The sequence below is a fragment of the Lagopus muta genome, chromosome 2, assembly GCF_023343835.1.
Source record: "Lagopus muta isolate bLagMut1 chromosome 2, bLagMut1 primary, whole genome shotgun sequence".
In the NCBI taxonomy this organism is placed as follows: Eukaryota; Metazoa; Chordata; class Aves; order Galliformes; family Phasianidae; genus Lagopus; species Lagopus muta.
In genome coordinates, this window is record NC_064434.1 from 94,625,047 (window position 1) to 94,632,572 (window position 7,526).

Genomic DNA, 7,526 nt, shown 5'->3' on the forward strand with positions numbered 1-7,526 from the left:
AGTCAGAGTTGAACGCTGTGTTTGAACTCCTCTTTTAAGATTTGACTTTTCCCTTCAAAACAGTGTTGTAAGGACAGATTTATCCCCATGTGTTTAAAATAAATAAATAGCAATTAAAGTGAAGAGTCACCATCTCATTTCAATTAAATCAAATATTTCCGTTCACTGAAAATATTTGAGAAAGCATGAAGTTCCATTTCAGACAACTTAGAAATATTTTTTATGATTATTATTATTTTGGTTCAGCTACTGAACTGAAAAATGATTTATTTGCACAGCTCTGATTAAGGCAGAGAGAAACTTATTTAAGCACTTTGATTAATTATTCTTGCATTCCCAGCTGAGCAGAAGTGGGAATTCCAAGTCAAGGGAAAACACTGCTTCTCCTTTCTTCATTACTTTAGTAAACGCCTTTGAATATGCATGTATTCCCTTCCACTGAGGTAAGGCTTGTGCATGCTGCCAGGAACCACTTCATGATGTAAGCCATTTACTTTCTGTCTGTACCATACCCATGTTGCAGGGACCAAAGTCATTTGTTTCTCAGCCTCAGTGATATATTGAAATCAAACAAAATCAACAGTATTGCTTTCACTGGTCTCTTTTCCATGCTTCTCATTCACGGGGTTTTTTTTTGGTGCTATAATATCTGGGGGGTTGGAAGGAGGGTGGGAATTAAAGATGTACATTTGCATTCTAGTAACATTTCAGCTGAAAAAAATGGACAGGGTTTTTTGGACAATTTACTTGTTCCTACTTGGAAATACCTTTTGTGTTTCCATTCCCTCTGCCATGGTTTCAGCTCTTCTCCTGTACCCTCATTTTCTCTCTTCTAAAAGAGCAGCAGTGAGTCTCTTGGAGCAGCACAACACAAGGGCTGGGGAGTCTGGAACCAGGGAACCTATGAAAAAAAATCAAATTATGAATCATAATAGGGAAAGAAAAAAAAAAAGCAAAAAGTAATGAGAGATGGGGCAGAGGGAGAGATGAGTCAAAATGTTAAATTTCAGGGATGTGGATGGAGGTGCTCTGTTCAGATGTTGGCACTTCTGGCAGTGGTTGGTGGTCATGTTGCCTGGAGGTATCATCAGTGCTCCTACACAAGTCAGGGGTCAGTGTAGAAAGAGGTGTTCATTTCCCATACATGAGCACAAAGGATGTGCTTGTCTCTTCTGCTTTCTTTAAAGGCATTTCATATGATAAATGGCCAATCAATATGGCCATGGCTTGCTTTTTTTTTTTTTCCCCCACTCAAAACATTGATCAATAGATGTTGCAGCTGTCTGCTGTCAAAGATTTGATTTACTGTGAATCTTACAAAAGCTGAACCATACTCAAGTCATTTCTATTCATCTTAAATTGCATTTGAATTTGCCTTGAAACAGCTGCTCAATGCTGCCCAGGGCTCAACCATTTCTCACAGTCAGAGTTTTCTCCAATAAGAAAGAAATTGTTTTAAAGGCCTGCAGTTCTTTCTGGCCCTGATCTCAGCAATACTCCCATGTGTGCATAGTTCCACATTTTTTAGGGACTGACTCCAAACAAACCTTGTAACAGGGAACAGAAAGCCAACAGAGTTGTCATGGGGATCAGTATATCATCACAGCTTTTGTTTTCAGTGTTGACTATGCAAAACAGTTTGGCTGCCATGAAAGAGCATGTGGGGCTCCTTACAAACTTCTGTGCCCCCGGGACACCATTAGTAGAGTAAATTCCCTGTTAACTGTCAAACAATCTGCTGTTTAATTACTTGTAGGTGTAGGAATGTGTATTTTTCCTTGAGATTGTTGAAAACAGGCACCGGTAAGTACTCTGCAAGAAAAACACAGCTTTATTTTCTGGGCATGATTGATAGAGAGCGACTATAATATACCTTAGCTCTTCTCAAAGGGAGATGTCCCACCGCTTTGGAAATGCAATGAAACCGTGGTAACAAACTGATGGAGGTGGATGTTAGCACATCCAATCTTCCAATCTGTTCTTTACACCTGTCAGCCAAATTACTGTCATAAGGCACCTGGTCAATAATTTCATGACACTGAGAACCTTTAAATCCTTATCAGAGGGGCATCAAGAAAGCTGCAGCCTCAAGACAGTTCCTCACATCCATTGCAGGACAATGACCTTGGACTCGTGCCCTCTCTTCCACCAAGGAGGTGAGGTCATGTTTTTGCAGTTGAGAGTCCCCAAAAAGAGAAACAAAAACAAACAACAAAAAAAAAAAAACTACCAAACAAGGCTCACTAACACCTTGGATCTCTTATTTACACTAAAAATTCTCACCACAAGACCAAAGTCATCTTCCTCCACAGCCCTCTTTCAGTCCAGACAGGGAAACATATGAGGAAATAATGATAGGATCAGCTGGTGGCAGAAATTGGGTATAACAGTCATATGCATAAATGGGCAAATGCAATCCTTCTAGAAGGCCAGAAGACAAGCAAACAGGGACAACTCAGGTCCCATTTTGAACATCCTTATAGATCTGGATTAATAAATGGTTGCTAGTATCTCTTTTCCATCCGTCCTGCCTATCTTCTGGTTTGCAGTGCAAGCTCAGGAAGGGTGGTTTTTATCTGAATTTGGGAGGACTGAAACCCAGGATTGTGGCACATCCTCTGCCCTACCCGGCTGTGACTCAGTGCTACAAAATCCCAGGTTACTCAGCTATGCTGGAGCAAGCAGCAGGGCACAATACCATAGATAACAGCTGCATTCAACTGCAGTTGACATGATCTCTCCATTTGCCCAGGTCCACTCTTAAACTCTGTTCTACCTACCAAACAAGTTGTTTTTTTTTCATAATGCACCTCCTCCCCATCCAGAATATCCCAGAGGTGCCCACCTACAGCTTTGCCCTCATCTTGCTTTCCACAGCCACCTCTGCAAGGGTGCTGAGGGCTATATCCATACTGCTGGGGCACCAATATTTTTCCTTTCCCACTATCAGTAAAGTCAAATGGAAAGGGAGATTGATAACACAAAGATCTCTGAAAAGAACACTCCCTTAATGGGAGCTACTGAAAAACAGATCCTCTCTAGCAATAACGTACAGAAAATTTAAATGAAGGCCTAGATGTGCACAGATCTTGTTCTGCATCCCATCCATTTTCTTTGGTTGGATTCCCTCACACTTCCTTTCATGCCAACTTGTTTCCACAGCTAGCCTGAATTTACCTCCTTGCTTGTGGAGCTTAGCTTATGGCTGCTGGCATGGTGTGTGGTGCAAGCACTTCTCCAGGGGCTTCTATACACTGGTTTGGAGCAGAGCCTGAAGGACGGGCTCTACAGTTTAGAACTGATGAGCCCCAGCAGGCTTGGCTTTCAGGTATTACAACAGCCATCTTGAGTTGAGAATCTGTGTCTTGACATCACAGTCATCCTAGAGCCTAGTGGTCATCTTACGTAAGCAGTATCTCCCTCAGACCTCTTCCTGCTCTTTCAAGGCTGTAGGCACTGGGTGGAGCAGGCTTTAGTGCTCACAGCATGTTTCTTCCACAATGATTTTAGAGTCTGCTGTAACTATGTACTTGCCACATATTTTGTGCTCATCTTACACTGCTTCCTTGTCAGGCCCTGGCAGAGAAAGTAGGCATCCTGACCCCCGTGTCCTTCTCCTCTTTAGCTGTTACATATCATGGTAGGGAACAGAGGCCTCTCATCTTCACAAAATACCTTTTCCATGCTCCCTGCACAGAACAGGAGATGAATGCAGTTATTATGGTTCCTGGGTCGTGCTGCCTATGGTGAGCTCTGCTAGTTTTGGATTGCTGTTTAGCTGGAGAAATATTACATGGCAAAGAGTGGAATTTGGGATGGAGGGAGAGGGTTTTGATGCTATCATTTGTGCCAGACACAGAAATCTCATTACAATGGGTTTTATTTGCATTCCATTAGGGCTAGTTGCACAATTTCTGTTTAAAATGTTGGATTGAGACAGCACATGTACTTCCTTTTTCAGAGGATAAATCCACATGAGACTTTTGACAAAGGTCACTGGTAAATGCAATGCCTCCCAAGAGCTGCAATTTGCTCCTACTGCCCCTTTCTCTTCTGTTTTTGTAGATAGTATCTGTCCCCTTTTCAAATAACTGTAATGGAAACCTTTTTACAAAAGGAAAAAAAACCCACAAGATTATTTTGGCTGAGGACTGTGGGATCCGTGGAGGCCAGTGGAAACTGCAGTTTGACCTTCATGCTCCTTCTTTTTGGAGGAACTCCCTGCTATGTTAAAAGTCTGCATACTTATAATAGCTTCTCCTTTGGGAAGAAGAGCAACGAGCAACATGGAGTGAAAGCACACAGTGCTTTCTGGGCTATTTCCCAAAATCCTGATTCAGAGGTTCTCGATTTGTTAGCCTTTGCAAATTCCAGTTTAGGCCAGACCCTTCCAGTTATTCCAGAGCTTTGGACTGGTCTTGGTGTCAGCACATACTCTGTTTAACTTGGTTTCTATTGGTGTAGGGACCTTTCTAAACAAGCACTGAGCTCTCCTAAGCTTCCCTAAGCAGGTGATCCCAATAATAACATATCAGACTCCTCAGTTAGTGAGGCTAAACTTAAACAATCATGAGTTCCAAAATAAATAGATAATAAATGTAGAAAAGTTTAGGTCTTTCTTGAGTTCTCTGGATCTGTGGCATCCACGGAAACTGTTTCATCCCTAATTGCCAAGTCAAAGGCTGGAGATATATTATTTGGTTAACAAAAGTTGAATTAGTTCTGTCATATCTTGACTCTAGGGATTGGGTCTTTATGAGAAACACTAACAATCAGATGAGTTTATTACATGGCAGTGGTGCAGTGAAATTCAATTAATTTGTTTGTTCTGCTTCCCAGAATGAGAAATAGACATGCCATAAATGTGAACGACGCCATCACTTTGGTTCTGTCAGTAAACAAATGTAATCTGGTGATGTTTAGGAGTCTCACCGTCCTTCCTTGCACACCCTGGCTCCTGCACAGGTCCAGGCAACATGTCAGACCACTACACAGACACATTTTCCCTGGCACAGTGTTGCAGACCCCTACTTTAACTCTGTGACCATCCACAGTGACCTTGTGGTGAAAAATAGAAGGCCCTGATTGTGAAAGAAGTTCTTGACCTCCTGCCTCCCCAACTGCTGCATTTCCATGGACACAAGAATCAGTGGAGACATCTGCAAGGAATCAGATACTTCCCCAAATAAAATATATTCTTCAAAGATGGAGCAGGGTTCACCTTATAAACAAATGGCATGACTCTGTCACTGCACAGGGTTTCAGAGGAACATCTCCATAAAGAAGGACCAGCTAGCCCCCCACAGGAACAAAGATCTGGATGCGTTAACACAAACAGCCATGTGGAGCCCATTTTTGGGCTCCATTGCACTGAGCTTTGTTAACAGTGAAATGACCATGTAGCTAGCAGAAGGACAAACTAACAGGGGTGAAGAGACTTCAGCATATTTATTCTCTGCTGCTGATAGCGAAAGAAGCCTCAAAGTATCCCAAGTCTGATCATTCCAGTTCTGAGCACAGTGTTACATGCGAGACCGGAAAAGCTGTCTGCTGAGTCTAGCCACTTAGCATATGCCTCTGAGGTTTTATTCTGAATTTAAAGGTTCCTAAAACCACCTTGTCCCTTCACACCTGCCATTAGGAATAGATGCTCAGTGCATTTTCTAAACCCAGACCTACAGCATCCTTCCCTGTCAGGCTACCAGATTCAGTAGCTACCCATCACATCTAGCAAGAGAAGATATTTCAGGCATCCCTATTGATGGAATGGAAAGGCTACATGGCATCAACACCATTCTCACAAACTGCTGTCTCATTCCTAGACGTCTGGACTGGTAGAACCAGCCAAAACACCAAAAGAGAAGTGTGCTGTCAGAATCCAGGCAGCAGAAAAGTCTATTGCTTTATCTTCATTTCTAGAGTGAAAAACCCAGAAGATTACATAGAAAGCTCCACATGTGAGTTAGGTGCTCATCAGAGAGCTCCGTGCAGAGGAGGCTGCTTCACCGCTCCTCCCTAAATCTAATCTAGGGCTTTATGTATTGCTCACTCTCAGCTTGAGAAAAGCACACACAGAGGTGAGGTTTTTTGGCTTTGTTTTTTGCTTGTTTTTTGTTGTTTGTTTGTTTTTTGGGTGCTTTTTTTTTTTTAAGGAAGACACCCATGAACGTAGCAATGAAGAACTGTGTTATCCTACACCAGGACAACAGGATGCATGGAATTTAAGAAAGGCAACAGAGCCAGGTTTTGGCTACAGACTGTGAGGAGCAACTGCGTTCTCTTAACACAGATACTAGGGGATTCATCACAAGGATTTCTAACTCAGGCTGGTAGCCACTTCAGTGCCTTGCATTAAGCCCCTCGGAGTTTTTAGGTCACACCTTCCTGTGGGTTAGGCTGTTCCCAATGTTCCCTGTACTGCTGTCCTAGTCTCCTTCACAGATTCTGACCCAGGAATCTCCTCCAGGCCTCTCATTCTCTGATATGCTTGCTATTTGTTCCAACCTTCCTTTACTTCCTTAGTCCTGCACATCACTGACATTTCTTTGCCTGTCAGTGATCTCTCAATTTTGTTCTTGCCCATTAGGCACAACTTCTTCTCCACAGATTAAGCATAACTACTGAAGGTGCTCATGAGACCTTAAAGCTTCCTTTCCAGACTGCGTCCCATTTGAGGATTTCAACCCGAAATAAGAAACTGTCAGAACAAGAACTATCCTGAGGTACACCAGGATTTCTGGTTTCTCATACCACCCTGTGGAATAGGGCTCACTGTTTACAGCATACCTCTTAAGTAAGGTGTACTTGCAGATCTTATAACGCACACCTTCTCCTTCAGACTACGCATGAGAGGCCAGGAGCCCTGATCCCCACTCTTTTCTTTCTTGAACTATTATGCCAGCTCTGTCCAAAAGCCTGTTGCATGCATCTTCCTTCTCCACACTGGTTTGGGCAAGCAATTACCACTGTCTACTTCCAGATGAGAATACCATAGCATAACACAATGGAAATTGCAGCAGTGACAGTGAAGCAGCAAGGTCCCAGGCTATAGGAAGTAAGTATTTGCTCAAATGCAACAGTCATAGACACAGAAATAAAGGAAAGAAGATGCTTACCTTCAGAAGGCCTCAGGAACCCAGAGATCTCCAGCAAAACCCCCTTGCCTCCCCTGCCAACCCTTAAATGAGGTCTGGGAAAGGATGGATTCTGGCTCCACACCTTCCTGTCACTCAGGTACATTGCATGCACCTGAGCTCCCCTGGGTTGGTCCTGCCTTCCCACCAGGTGCTCAATCACTGCTTCAGGCTGTGACTTAGCATTTCTGCTACACTTAGGCAAGGACTGCAAGCTGAGCAAGGTTAGGTAGATGCTCAGATAAAGTCTAGCTTGTGGATGTGAATTGACTAGATGACCATTTTTTTTCACTCTGGTCTGGGAATTCACTTTCCTGTGGTCTGATCCTTCATCCTTCTGTAGCACTTTTTCCTCTAGATGATCTGAGTGCAGAGGTGTGTTAAAATATTCCC

At 43.0% G+C, this 7,526-nt stretch overlaps 1 long non-coding RNA gene across 1 annotated transcript; it reads right to left on the reverse strand.

Moving 5' to 3' along the window:
* Nucleotides 1–289: 289 nt before the first annotated feature.
* LOC125689501 (uncharacterized) lies at nt 290–7,159 on the reverse strand. Its single transcript, XR_007375309.1, has 3 exons — nt 7,116–7,159; nt 768–901; nt 290–649 (listed from the first exon to the last, which is right to left on the reverse strand). It is a non-coding gene; the product is annotated as an uncharacterized LOC125689501 (long non-coding RNA).
* Nucleotides 7,160–7,526: the final 367 nt, after the last annotated feature.